The 12376-nt window shown below is 50.2% G+C and overlaps 1 protein-coding gene across 2 annotated transcripts in view; it reads left to right on the plus strand.

Moving 5' to 3' along the window:
• Window positions 1-7095: 7095 nt before the first annotated feature.
• The window catches only part of GGT1 (gamma-glutamyltransferase 1), a 49489-nt gene continuing 44208 nt past the window's right edge, over window positions 7096-12376 (plus strand). For both annotated transcript variants that reach the window (XM_075167877.1, XM_075167875.1), the window contains exon 1: window positions 7096-7253. The gene's annotated coding sequence lies outside the window, so the exon portion shown is untranslated. The remainder of the gene's footprint in view (window positions 7254-12376) is intronic.

The raw sequence follows: 12376 nt of genomic DNA on the forward strand, positions 1-12376 counted from the left end.
CCCCGCCGTCTGGCAACTGGAGAGGCTGCCTTAGATCTGTGCTTCTGCCTGCTCTGTTCTGTGAGTTCTGCTGAAAGGAGAAGCAGCAATAGCAGGGTTTGTAACCAAAGGATCAGCTTAATAGCAGAATGGCTTTTTATGGCTGAATTGTCTCATACCTTATCTCTGAGAGTCAGGAGATGAAACATAATCTGCAGTTTACACTTAGGCAGGGATGAGACTGTGTGCATTGTTCCAAGGCGGTGGGAGAACTAGGGCAAGCAAGCGGCTCAGAGGATGGCACTGTTACCAGGATACCTCCTCCTCTGTGTGTGACTTGAAAATATCCCGCCACAGATCAAATCCTCTTAACAAACAAACAAACAGTTGCGGCAGCAGTTCAGCTGTCTCTCGTCTGTGTGCTTTAAAACTGGAAACACTACAATAACACGAATGGTAGGAGCTAATGAGAAACATCCCAGTGCTCCTCTTGGTTTTACTGAAGGAGAATGGCTGGCTGGCAGCTCTTTGTAGATGAAGAGATAATCCTGTCCTATCAGTGTGTGCACTTTCAAAGGACACATGATAGCGAGTGGGTGTATTTCTATAGCTAAGATGGTCAACAACATTTGCTGCACACACGGGGAGGTGGCAGGAGTTTGCTTGGGAAGAGTAGAGTCTGTCAGAGACTGCATCCTCTGGTCCTGTGCAGCCCTAGAAGAGACCGAGCCAGTAGGTGAGGATGCAAGACCTAGGGGATACCAATCTACAGGAGTGTCCTCACCTTCCCTTTCCTCTTTGCTGTGGTGGCAAGGACACCTGAAAACTCTACAGGGAGATAGATCAGCTCATGAGTTTGTTGGGTAGGACAGAGTGGGGACTGCAGGGCCTCTCACAGCAACACAAGCTGTGGTTTTGAGGCTTGGAAAGAGGATTCCACCCCAGTGGATATTAGCACCTCTCAGAAGGTTACTTAACTTGCTTCTAACCTGAACACAGGTGTATATGGTTCTGCCAACTGCAACTAGCTGGTTGCAGCATGGCTGAGTTAGAGTTTTCCCAAAAATCTCTCCTAAGATGAGAAATGGGAAAAATAGAAAGCAAACAGAGATCCTCTCGCTATTCACTCAAATTCTGTGTTGTAAGCACATCTCCTTATTGTCATCCCAGTGTCCAGTAATGGGAACGATCCCAGCTCCTGGCCTTTGGGGCAAGTAAGGAGAGCTCAGGTCAGTGCCAGGAACAGAGGATCATCTGCACTGGATCAGAATGCAGGTCTCTTTCCTCCAGCGGAATTAGCAGCGGTTGATAGAGGATGCCTACCAAGGAGCATAAGAACAGGGTGTGCAGGTTGGTGTGTTCCTGAATACCCTCCTCACCATCAGCCAACTGTAGTTCAGGAATTTCCTGAGGTGGGGATCTCTGCATTTAATAGTCCTTTATGGATTTTTCCTAAACCTTTTTTGAGCCTGAGCAAATTTTGGGCATCCATACCATAGCATCTTATGGCAGTGAGTTCCATTGTTCAGCTGTGCGTTGTGTGAAGAAATATTTACTTTGTTCTGAATCTGTCACTTACTGTTTTCATTGATGCTTTGTAGCTTAAACATTGGAAGAGGCAGCAGGCAGTCATTCCCTATTCATTTTCTCTAAGCCACTCTCAAATGATAAACCTCTGCTATGTCCCCTCGCAGGTTTCTCTTTCCCAGGCTCAAGAGTCTTGGTCTCGTACAGAAGCCATTCCAGACCTTAGATCATCCTTAACTAGCTCCCTGCCCCTCCTCTAGCCCTGCTGTACCCTCTAGCTAAATGGCACAACAGCATAGGGATGCAGATGCACCCTGGAGCTACCTGATAGCACAGTGAGGTTTACGGTTTTGCTCTGGCTCCTAGCACTCACTTTGCTTTTTTAATTGCTTTTGAGCCTTGGGCTGATGCTTTCATTGAACACTCCTGGCTTGCTCTTGCCATTGCACAGCATGCTTAGCCCCCGTCACTCGGTTTGCCCATCAGTAGACTGGGGAAGGGATAGTACTTGCTTGCTGCTTGTGATTGTTCACCCCTTGTGAATTCACACTGGCACCATGGTCGGAGGTTGCCAAGGCCTCTCATTTTGGTATCATCTCATCCCTATAGGGTCTGTGATGTACGCAATGCTAGGCTGGGAGATAGGGCTCACGTGCTATGGCTGGGAAGGTTGTGGCTTCCTCCCTGACACAACCGGAGGGTTGCCTTGAATTTGCACTGTATACTGTGCCTTTGCCCTGTTTGGGTAGTGCTCAGCACCATAGCACTCCCTGCAGAGACTGCAGAGCTGGATCGCTGCAACCAGATCGTGCCACAGCCACTGTGGTGCTCAAGGTGTGACTGCAATTCCAATTGCCCCTGCCTGGGAGGAACCAGGCACACACAGGCATGCGCACACATGCACTCGTGCACCCGCACACTCACTGAGGCTGTTCTGATTTGTATGCTGGTCAAGCTGGATTTGAATGACAATCCTAATTATGCTTGCCTTGTATATGATGAAGGTTACATTTTTGACTGTTGTTGCTGGGCTGGAAATGTAATTGATTAATTTAGCATTTAAGAAGGGAAGGAGGATTAAGGCGGTGGTGAGGCTGTGCTGCCAGACACTGCATTGACTGCCTCACACTTTCACAGCTTCAGCTTTTGCTTGCCTGCAAACCAGCTTGTCTGAGCTTCCAAGTTGTTACTTCTCGTGGCTCTGAGCTTGTTGGCAGATCCCTCAAAGCCAAGCCTCCTGCAGGGAAGGGAGCTGTAGCCCTAGAGAAGTACATGCAAAGAGCTAGTCCAGGCTCCAGGTTTAATTCTGTTATATCTGGAGGCAAATGCACTTGCTGTTTGTCCATGATCTGTCTGAGGGGAAATGTATGTGGGGAGCTTCACAGCCCAAACACCTGTAAACTCTTGACTGAACAAAGCAGCACACACTTGGAGAAGGTCTGCCTGTCCATGACAGCACAGTTTCAGGGAAGAAATCCTTTTAATGGTTGTACAGAGTACATGGAGGTGGGGAGATAAAAGATGAACGCAGCATCAGTTGGACTGTGGTTTTAGGGAGTTCCCGCAGCATCAGTGCTGGCAGTAGCAATTGCATGCAGACAGGCACTGCTGAGACTCTGCACTTGATGGAGAAATGGTAGCAATATCCCATGTAATATTAATTAGGTCTTAAGCCTTTGCTTCTTGCAGCTGAGGCTCTCTTTGCAGCCCATGAGGTCCCTTGGTGGTGTCCTGGGTCTGAGGCATGCATCTGTGCAGTGGTGTGTTTCAGAAACAACAGAGTTCTGCTAAGTAATTATGAGCACTGGTCTGCTCATTATTGGGCAAATTAATCAAGTCCTAGCAGGCCCATAAAAGCAGATTTGTTGGCCTGTATATTGCCTGCATAGAAGAATCTTAACAACTTGTGATCTCGTGGTCACAGTTAAATTGGACAACATTGCTGCAAGCACAGGGAAGGTCACCAGTCCTCTCCAGTGACGCATGGCATTATCTTGACTTCTTAGCACAGGAGAATACTTGAGCTTCCACTACTTTACTGATGAATTAATTATGTATCTGAAGTACAGGGAGGATTTCTGTTACCTCCATTCTGGGAGCATACTGCACCCATTTCATTTAGACGAATTTCACCTTGATTAAATTAAGCCGGTCTGTGAAGCTGGATACTGTGAGGTTTGGACACACAGTCTTGTGCTGAACTGCTGCAGCGGCTATAGTTCCTGGCAGAAAGGCAGAGCAAGCAGCTCTGAGAGCACCACCAGAGATGCTCGTCGCAGCTCTGGAAGCATTGGGGCCAGCCAGGAGGCCTTACCCTTCCTGTCCTGTCCTGTCCTGTCCCACTCAGGAGGTGTATCACACACCTCCAGTGTATCTCTTCCAGCCCTGTGTGAGCTTCCAGAGGGAGGTGGTGGGAAGCCTTGACTCTTCTCTCATTCTGCTCCAGGCTTGCACTTCCCTGCTCTTTCCCTCCACTTCTCCATTTCTCCATTGCTGCCTGGCCCTGCACGTGCTTTCCAGACCCTTCTCTGTCCTCCCCAGCTCTCTGCTTTCCCCTGGCAGACCCACAAGAAGCCCTACAGAAAGGAAAGGGAGAGTCACTGGGACCGGCAGGAGGCCTTCTGAGGCGACAGCACAAGGCCCCCTTTATAACACCTTGTGCTTTTGATCAGCCTGTAAAGGGGGGCAGTAAAGTGAAAAAAAAGCAGAGCAAAGGCAGTTAATGAAGCAAATGCCGGGAAGTGGCACCTCCAGCGCAGTCCGTGGTCCCAGGGGGCTGCTGTGCTGTTCGGCCACCTGCCTTTGGGACCCAGCGGTGGCTGCTTGCCTGCTGATGCTTTCACAAAGCTGATGGGAGGTGTAGGGGAAGGCCCTGGGATCTCTCCAGGCGTTACTGTACATTAGACCGTTTGAGAGGTTGATCTAAGACAGGAGAAACAGTGGACGAAAGTCCTGCAAGGACTTAAAATGCACCTTGCCGTGGGGCTCTCACATTTCCAGCCTTTAAGAGGCAGAAACATCTGATCTTATCATACGTCCCTCTGGGATCCCTTTTTTTGTGTGTCTCATAAAAATGTTTCTAAAGAGCTTCTAGAAAACCTGGCTTAGAAGGGACCTCCACAGTTTAAGGCTATGAGCTGGAGTTACAGTTTCATAAAAGAATTAAACCATCTTAAGCCCATACAGGAGAGGCTGAAGGCAGCGCCTGGTGCTGCTAAGCTTCTTTTGGAGTTTGAAACCGCTAAGTGCGCAGATTACATTGGCTCTAAGCATCTTAGCAGCAGTGCTAAAACACTGAGAGCAACCACAGGCCTCCAGGGGAGTACGTGGACCAGGTGCTGGAGGCCAGACGGCCAGACTGTGGAGGTCTGATCTGAGCAGGCACAGTGCATGAAAATGCTGGCGGCTGGTTTGAGTGGTGTCTGCATGGGAAGATCAATGCTGTCACCATCACTGGCTCTGGCAGAGTGAAGCGAGTCCAGCCATCAGGATGACACCTAAGAAGTCCTTCTCCTAAGGAGGACACCACTGACTAAGACTTTCATGTTCTCCAGAGGCCTCAGCACTTTTAAAAAAACTTTTAAAAACTTGTTTACAGTTCATGGCAGGCCTGGAAAAGTGACCAGCTGTTTTTATTTCTTTCCAGCTTGACTAGTTTTTCTCCATCTATATCCAAAGATAAAAAGACATCTCTCAGCTAAAAAAACCCAAGTACTTAAGGAGTAATAGAAAAGTACAAGAAGCAGGGCTTGAAGTGGCAATTGGAGCATAAAAGCCTTCTCTGAAGCATTTCCTCCTCTGCCCAGGAAGCTTTCAGAGCCGGGTTGTTACACGCCAGTGACCAAGCATTTAGGCTTAGATGGGTGGTCAGAAGCAGGTCTCTTAAGTCTATTGGTGAAAGCCCAATGTTGAAGGGGCTTCTCTGGCTGTTCTGTACTGCTCAGCCAGCCTCTGGACACTGGCTGGAGCTGCCCTCTGGAGCTTGCATGAGCCGCCCTCCAGCTTGTGCCCTGGTCACCAGTGTCACCCACTCCAGCCTTTGCAAGATAAGAGCCACTGAGCCAAACTCACCTACTGTCCTGTTTACAGCATTGATGAATTTGGATCTTACACTGCTGGTATCTGATTTATGTTTTGTCTCTCACCTAAGACACTCTCAGGGACTCACTCTGTGGGGTTTGAACTTAGGTGATCCCTGCAGCCACTTCAGTCTGCCGGGCAGTGCCCTGAGCAGACGGACAGGAAAGGGTAGTGCTGCCTGCCTTGATCTTTTCCAGAAGGCTGCAGCGTAGCCTGTCCAGTGCTGCTCCCTTCAGCAAACAGGCTTTTCCGAGGAGTCTTGTCTGTGTCATTAATACCTGGCACCACTGAGCTGCTCAGCACAAAAGCTCTTTTGGGCTTTGCCAGGTTCAGGTTTGCTTTGGATAACACCCATGTGTGCCACTTCTGCCTTGTTCACAAAGCTTGCTGCTCACCTCCGTGCCATCCTGCCCACACTGTCCCTTGTGCAGTGCTAGGGATGGAGCCTTTCCAGACAGGCTGTCAGAGCCTATGATCTTCACCAGATGCATTAACTGCGTTAACTTTTGAAGTACAGTGAATTTCTAATGTCAGAACAGCAGAGGCCAACGTACAACTTTCCACCTTCCCCTACTTTTTTTCTCACCGTAAAAAAATGCTTTGGTCTTTTCTGTGCTTACTACAGCAGTTTTGCGTGGTTTAGCCCAGGTTTGCCTCATCGCGTCAGTCCACACAGTTCACTTGTAAGGCATTTCATCCACGCCTTAAAGAAATTGAGGAAGATGAGGTTGGGAAGGCTCCAGGGCACAGGTCCTGCCTCAGTGATCTCAGGCAGCAGTGCTAAAAAGGAAGAAAACCAGATGGAAAAGTGAGCTGCTTTAGAGGAGCTACCTTGTGAAAAATGCTATTAAGAACAGCAACCAAGTGCCTCCCTCCTTTGCACCATCATCCCACAGGGCAAAGGAAAGGTGCGGGGCTGCCATTCCCCAGACCTACCCTGAACCCAGAGGGACTGCTGATGGGGTACCCGGCCCTTGGCGTCTCTCCCTGCACTCCCTCTTCTCAGGTGGTATTTATTACCCTGCAGGCTGATGCCCAAAGTGCAGTCTCACAGTGAAATAGGACAGTGGATCCCAGGGAGGATTCCCACCCCTTTTTGATGCCGTTTGAGCCAAATATAGGACTGCTCTGTGAACAAGATGTTTGCGTGCCTGAGGCAGTGAGCCTGTGCTTGGTGAGGAACAGCAGGTCATGTCCAGGAGGCAGGGGCATGGTTGCAGGCCACGGCCCTTGCAGGGCCATCCAGCTTTGGTGCAGCACAGGCAAGCCTTTGGCTGGATAGGACAGGACGGGATGCTGAGGGGATGCAGCAGGGCAGTGGCAAGGGGGGCACCCCATGGAAGGGATACGCCTGTGGGATGCTGCTGCTGGCAGCGCATCCCCCATGGCAGCCGCCTCCTTTGGACAACTGGCAGACCCCTTTGTCCGAAACACCACAGATCGCAGGCTGGCTACCTTTGAATTTCCTCCCATCTGTGCCATCTAGTGCCCAGTACAAGAACTGGGACTGACCCAGCCTCTCACCCACAGGGGAACAGCTCGGCTGCTCTGGAGAAGAGGCTCTCCTCTCCCTGGGCCAGGCGCCAAGCCCTGGGCCAGGCAGGGATGTGCTGGGAGGACCCCTGAGATGCCGCACCGCCTGCATGGAAAATCCCACTTAGCTCCAGGTAGGATCGCAGCGCGCAGGTGTGTCTGTGGGGTGGATGCGGCGGGGAGAGTGACTCTGTTCAGAGGCTGGAGGTGAGATGAGGCTGGGGGATATTATGCTGCCAGAGGCTCCAGGTAGGGAGAGGAAGGTTTGAAGCTCTCGGGAATTCTGCCTTTGCTTTCCAGGCATTGCATTCCCGTGGCATACTCTGATGCTGCACATGTGTTTTAAGGGACAAAAATACTGACCTCTGACTGGAATTCTCCTATTTGGATAGATTTCAATGCTGTTCCAAGGGGAGCTGCAGTTAGCTTTACTTAAGTGAACACCCTGGACCGTAAAACACTTTTTTTTTCAATATAACGATAAGTTGTTGGGCATAATCTTTGTTACGCCGTTTCTTAGGTAAGTTCCTTGCACTAAGTTATTATTTTTTCAAAAAGCTTCTATAGCTGTAGCTTGATTTGCCAGCTTTGATTCTTAACTCTGCCTCTGTCCTCTTTATCCTTTTCAAAGGAATACTTTTCCTCTTTACAGACCCTGTTTCATTTATAAGCTCTAAATAAGAGGGGATGAATCAGGAGCTAACAAAGTCTTGCTTCCTTCTCGCTGCATTTTTTTCACAAAGCTGTATAAGATATTTAATGGTAGTGAAAAGAGCTGCTAGCTTAAACTCATCAGTATATATCTATCCTTCATATTGGTTTATCACAGCCAGGCATTACATATTCCTCTATATTCAATTTCATCTGCTCTTTGTCCTGTTTCACAGATGTTTTCAAGTTTTCCACAAGCTCTTTGAAATTTTCCTGATGTCCTTTGCTAGCTCCATATGTTATCTTCTGCCATTTCATTACCGGGCCACAAGTAAATATACTGAACGTGCTGCCTCTAGCATCCATAGGGCACCCCCCTCAGCTTTTTCCACATGAAATTTTGATCATTCATTCTTTGCTTATAACTTTTATTGGATTAAAAATTATTATCTGATATCTGCTTCCCAGAACTTCTTATTAGCGACTTCAGGGAGTTAGTTGTAAAATCGTTCAAGGAGCAGATGAACATATTCTTGTTCTCAGGATCACATCCCCGAGTCTGTGAGCTCTGCTCCTCTTTGCTTGTGAACTGTATCTGCTGGTTTGCATCCCGTCAAGCTCTGCAGATTTGCCTCTCCAGGATATATTGCACAGGCAGGTATGTTGTTTCTGAAATGTAAATTTTCCTACTGATTTATTTTTTTCTTGGTACTTAAGTAAGCCTGATTGCTTAGGAACTCTCAGTACCCTTTTCAAATGCAAAAAGGTAGAATTGCCCCTTAGCATCTGATAGGGAACTGGCTGTAGTGATAGCTCAGTGGTTTTGGAGCTGGCATGCTCAGAGCTCTCCTGGGGCTGCTATTGATCTTGGCACGTTATTGCTTTTGAAGGGACTGATCTTTGAAACTGGGGCTCCAGGAAGTCATTTAAGGATGTGTTTGTATCCTGCTGGGCACTGAAACTGTGAGGATTTTAGTGGGAAGGAAACTCATCTTGAAACAGATGCAGTGTTTATCTGCTTTCCCTAATTAGCGCTCCATCTTCCTGGAGGTGGTATTCTCCAAAGCATCCCCTCGGCAGCAGGAGGCCAGTGCTGGTGTCAAGCCCCCACCTGCCCAAAGCTTAATTGGTCCCAGCTGTGCTCTGGAGAGCTCTGTTTCTGAGTGCCTGGGCTCCGGGCGGGTGTTTCGCGGTGCTGCCCGCACGGCTGTTTGCACACCTGCAGTTGCTCTTCTCCTGAGACCGCGCGGTGCAGAGGCAGGGTTGGTTCTCCAGCAAGCTCCCAGCTTCTCACAGGTCTGTAAGCTCCTTCGTTGCTGTCTCTCAGCTCTTTGGGACTCATGGTCTCTAGGGCTTCACACCTTCCCCTATGTAATTCACTCCCAAGTCTGTTGGTGTGCCTGAGTCTCACCCAGGCTTTAAAGAGTTTGTGAGAGATGGGTGCCAGCAAGAGTCCTTTCTGCGGTTTGTGCCGAGCCCCTTAATTAACAGGGAAGCCCAAAATCTCTGTTTTACATGCAAGGAAATGGAGGCTCAGACAGGCAGTGTGATTTATTGCAATCGCTTAGCAGCAGAAACAGGAGTAAACCCCCTTTCCCTCCCCAACGCTCAGTGCTGTAACCCCAAGGCTGTGTGTTTCCCTTCACCCAGCCCCTGCCCGTGCAGCAGAGTCAAGGCGGGTGCCCAGCTGTAACCTGGGGAAGTTTGGTGCAGGGGGCTCGTTCTCCTGTGCTGAGGAGGTGCTTGGCCTTGCGTGCATCATCTTCCATTGTGACACCGCAGCGGCTGTGCCTGGGCATCCCAGGGGGTCGAGGCCTGGGCAGGGCTGAGCTCGTGGTGGCAGCTGAGCCTGGTCCTGGCTGGCCCGTCTGGTTAGAGCAGTGCAGGGAAGGGGTTGTGCGACAGCTGGGCTCCTGGCTCCCCAGACGTGCGTCCCAGCTTTAATTACAGTGACACTGCTGCCTGGGTGTAATTAGCAGTTGAGAAACTCTGAGTGTGATTTTAATAAGCTGAGAGTAATGCAATTTGTCTTTTCTGTAAGAGATGCTTTGCAAACAAAAACCGTAATTAAAAAGCACACACACAGGGCAAACAGTGACTGCAGTGGGTGCGTTACTGCTGTATGTGCAGCGCGTCTGGCACGTGGCCTGACCTGGCACAGGGGTCCCCCTTCGGGGCAGTCTTCAGGATGGGGCTCCTGGGGGACCAACATGTAAAAACTGCAGGATTTGGCTCAATTGTGGGTTTTACAAAAGGCTCTTCCCAGCCTTCACAGCTCCCCTTTGATATAATGTTGTTCCTTGGTACGGATGAGTCTCCTGGGTGTCGTCCTCCCCATTGCTTTTCATTCCTGTCACCATTGTGTTTCTGTGCTCTCCCCCCCAAGCCCAAAGTAGCTCAAGGCTGGTGGGATCTCTCTGGCGGAGGCCAGCGAGGCAGCTGGGGCGGCACAGGGAGAGGCAGGAAGCCCTTTCAAGAGCAGCCAGCATTTCTGGTGGCCTCAGATCTGAACAGCTGGACCAAGCCCTGGACTCTGCCTCTGTTCCCTGCTCCTTCCTGCTCTCTTAAAAAAAAAAAAAAAAAAAAAGTCCCTTTTATCTAGTCTTCTGTCTCTGCACAGCCCTGCCCTGCCCCGCTGGAGTTCAAAGTTGATTTCTGGCCATGGGAGCTCTCACAGGGGAGCAGCCCCATTGAGTCCCCAAGGTCTGTTTCCCCCAAAACCCCATTACACGCCAGGGCTGACCTCACCAGCAAATTGTTCCTCTTTCCCAGTGCTGCGAGGCAACTGTGCAGGGGACAAGGTGGGAAACGGAGGCACAACAGCTATCAGAAAATGGTTATATTGTCTCCCCAGGCATCAAAGGGCTAGAGTCGGGGATATGCGCCTGACATCGGGGAGAGGGAGGAGAATGGGAGTATCGCCCCAGTCTGTGGGAAGCCCCTTTGCCTCCGTCTGCAGGGGAAGGCGAGGGACTTTCTCTGGGGAGGCCACCTGCCCCCTGCAAAGGTCCATTTGTGCCTGATGGCACTGGCTGCTGCGGCTCTTGTAATTTAGGGGGTGCCTGTGTTTGTAGTACCTCCTCTCTCGACTGTGGGAGACACCCTGATCTTTGAGAGTGCAGAACCAGAGAAATGCCTCTGATTTCCCATCCGTTGCCATTTCTTCCTGCTTGGGAGCAGTGGTCAGGGGTCCCAGCTTGATAAGGGGGGGTTAAAAGCAGCTTGCTCACTCATACCCCTTTGTGCTGTGCCATGCAGGTGTGACTGGCCTGCTGCCTGCTCTGCCAGCTAATTGCAGCCCTGGCACATTGGGAAAGCCAACAAAGCCTTCCCCAGCGATCAGGTTGAAATGCGGTAAAGGGACCTGTGATTCCCACTGGCAGTGGAAATGGCAGCAGGTGTGGGCTCAGCAGATGGGAAAACATCCAGCATCTGCCCCATCCCAACACCGAGAGGATGTGGAGCAAATGCAGAGCAGCCCATCCATGTGGGATGGAGGGGGAGAGCTGATGGGGCCGAGCTCATGTGCAAGCTTGGTCGCTGTGCAGTGCTGCGTGTTCAGCCTCTGCGGCATGCATGCTCCTCACAAAGCCATGGCAAGTGGGCCTTCCCCGGAGCCATGCTGGTACAGCCTCTGCCTCTTTGCCTCCAGCCCAGCTGGCCCATTCACAATTTCAAGACAGGTTGCAAGTGCTTTGAGGCAGAGGCTTGTGATTCTGATATCTCAAAAGCAATGGCCATCCCTGGTACCTTTTGCAGCACCAAAATAAACAAGCCTAAAGAAGGCTGGGCAGGGGGGCAGATAAACCAGACAGGGACTCTTTTCTCCCATCTAGGGCTTTGGGACCTGTACTTGAGATGTGAGTCTTGTTCTCCTGATAGCAGGTTGCCTCCCTCAGGACAGGAGACCTATCAGTGTTTAAGCACTTATCCCTTCCACAGTCCTATGTTATGCTCTGCTCAGAGGAGGAGATGCTGCAGGCATCAAACCTGCCAGGCTTCTGCACTCAGATGCACTCAGGGCATTCAAGACAAGGCTCCTGTCTCTGTGGTCTTCTTTTGTATGAACTTTGTGACCACCATCCTGGGAAAGCACAGAATCATCCAGTGATTTCAGTGTATACCCTTGGGCTGGTGGAAGATGAACATACTTGACTGCTTTGCTGAAGCATGGGCTGTGACCGGAGCCCGCCCTGTTGTACAGTAGTGTCCATCCCACATAGGGGCTATGGCTCAAGGATGTTTTCACCAAGATTAAATCTGTACCGTACATTTCCCTCTTCAGGTCAAAACTGTTGGGTTGCAAATGGCCACACAGGGATTTGCTAACTGTGCGCCTAGGGAGTACTAGGGGAGTGAGACTAGGGGAGTACTCAGACCTGCAGGGGAGTGACATGTTTAGAAAGGAAAATCCATTTATTTCCCAAGGCTGTAATTCTGGGGAGCAAACAGGGAGTGTTGAGCCAGCTGAGCGCCGTTGGAATAAAACAGATATAAGTCCGGATTCTCACTTACAGCATGAGCTGTCTGACACGGTATGCAACCTTCCTGTGTAGTGCTATATGAATTATCTGTACTGCTGCTGAGCACCCTCCTCACCTGCAGG

The sequence above is a fragment of the Calonectris borealis genome, chromosome 18 (genome assembly GCF_964195595.1).
Source record: "Calonectris borealis chromosome 18, bCalBor7.hap1.2, whole genome shotgun sequence".
NCBI lineage: Eukaryota > Metazoa > Chordata > Aves > Procellariiformes > Procellariidae > Calonectris > Calonectris borealis.